Source organism: Limulus polyphemus, unplaced genomic scaffold (assembly GCF_000517525.1).
Source record: "Limulus polyphemus unplaced genomic scaffold, Limulus_polyphemus-2.1.2 Scaffold441, whole genome shotgun sequence".
Classification (NCBI taxonomy): Eukaryota; Metazoa; Arthropoda; class Merostomata; order Xiphosura; family Limulidae; genus Limulus; species Limulus polyphemus.
The window spans coordinates 134,257-135,998 of NW_013666051.1; positions in this window are offsets into that span (position 1 = coordinate 134,257).

The window sequence follows — 1,742 nt, forward strand, 5'->3', positions numbered from 1 at the left end:
CGCCAAGATACGGGATAGTTCTAGAAACAAGAGAGCGTGAGAATTGTCACGTGATCTCGATGACGCAACAATATATTACATCTGGTGTGGAAAACTTTTCCCTATAAATGGCCTGATTAACAATGATTGTCTGAGCTTCTAACTTAATAAGGCCAAGAAACTTGATTACTAGTTATCTTTTAGTGAATTGTGGACCTGCCTAATTAATTTGCTTTACAAATTATTATTAAGAACTTCTGGGTGAAAGTAAAGAAGAGTATATAATAATGTATCAACCACAACATACCTGCTACATCCAGAGCTCACAAGGCCTTTTACCCAATACCAGGACTCTTCAGACTGGCTAGGATATAAAAACATACTAGTAGTTGTGATGCTGTTTATAACAACAAATTATTTGTCAACAGCTGTTATGGCATGAGCTAGATTAAGTTGGTGAAATGTAATTTTTCATTAATTTTATTTATGTCATAACACCTCATAATTTGGATAGGGTTTATCTAACACTATATTATTTTTTAGTTTAATGTAGGATGACTCCCTAATAATGAATGATAATTTCCTGAAAGAGCACAGGGCCCCATGCCTGATATTTCCAACACTGAAAGAGGAGAGGTATATTTCCCAGCCCGATGTGTGGTCCAAATTGGACTTAGCCAGATCAAGCAGCTTGGGAGCAATGAATGTGACTGCCACTATGTCAGCCCTACTTACCATCTTCAAGCTGATGCCACAGAGCACTCTGAAGAACACCAACACTGAAAAATACCAAAACATCCCAAAAGTCTAGGCCATCCCAACTACTACTGCTACATCCCCAAGAGATACCCATCAAGGAAACTATTTTATATATTTATCTGACTTGTGTCTGAACATGTAACTGGCCAGCATTTTGTTTTGTTTTTAGTTAATTTAATTTTTGTATTTAATGTTACCTTGTGTCAGTTTTATTTAGTTTTGTGATTTGATTTTTGTATTCCATTAAATTTATTTCAGGATTTTTTTGTATTCAGTTTACTATAAAACTTGTATGCAAGTTTGTTTTATAATTCTATTTGATCTTGTATTCAGTTTATCTTATTCATTTGTGCAAAAGACTTACTTTGATTTTTGTTTAGATTATATTAGTAAAATATAGAATTTATTAAGTTGGGTTAAATTATTTTGCTTTAGTGGCTCTTGGAGAAGTTGTACCATATCTTGTCTTGGTGTAAGTGTAACTGCACTGTGTGTGTAGTTCAAGAAGATCACACAGGAAGTTACAATCATATTAGTTAACTTATGACTTGGACATTTTAATATTTAATTTTAAGGCTTGACACAGGAAGGTGCCAAGATAGGAAATTGTTAAAGTGCCGATTTCACCCTTCCATAATATTCAGACATATTTAGGTAAAGTTTTCTATATTTTCATTCTGGTGTTCTGCATGTTATTAGTAGCATCCTTATAAACAGCACGTATTGTTCTATAAGATTTATACTTACTTGACACTGTTTTTGTCATACCCTACTTGAGTGAAGTTGTACCCATATCAAGGTATGGTACAGAGGCTTGTACAAATTAATGATTAAGGGATTATATTTCCCTTGGAAATGTTTAAGAACTTATCTTGACATAGGTAATTTGAAACTGTGGGGTACCACATCAGATATTTGACTTTAAAATGTGGTATCATTATGATTCCTATTCGTCATATATATATATATATATATATATATATATATATTGTTCTACTACTTCT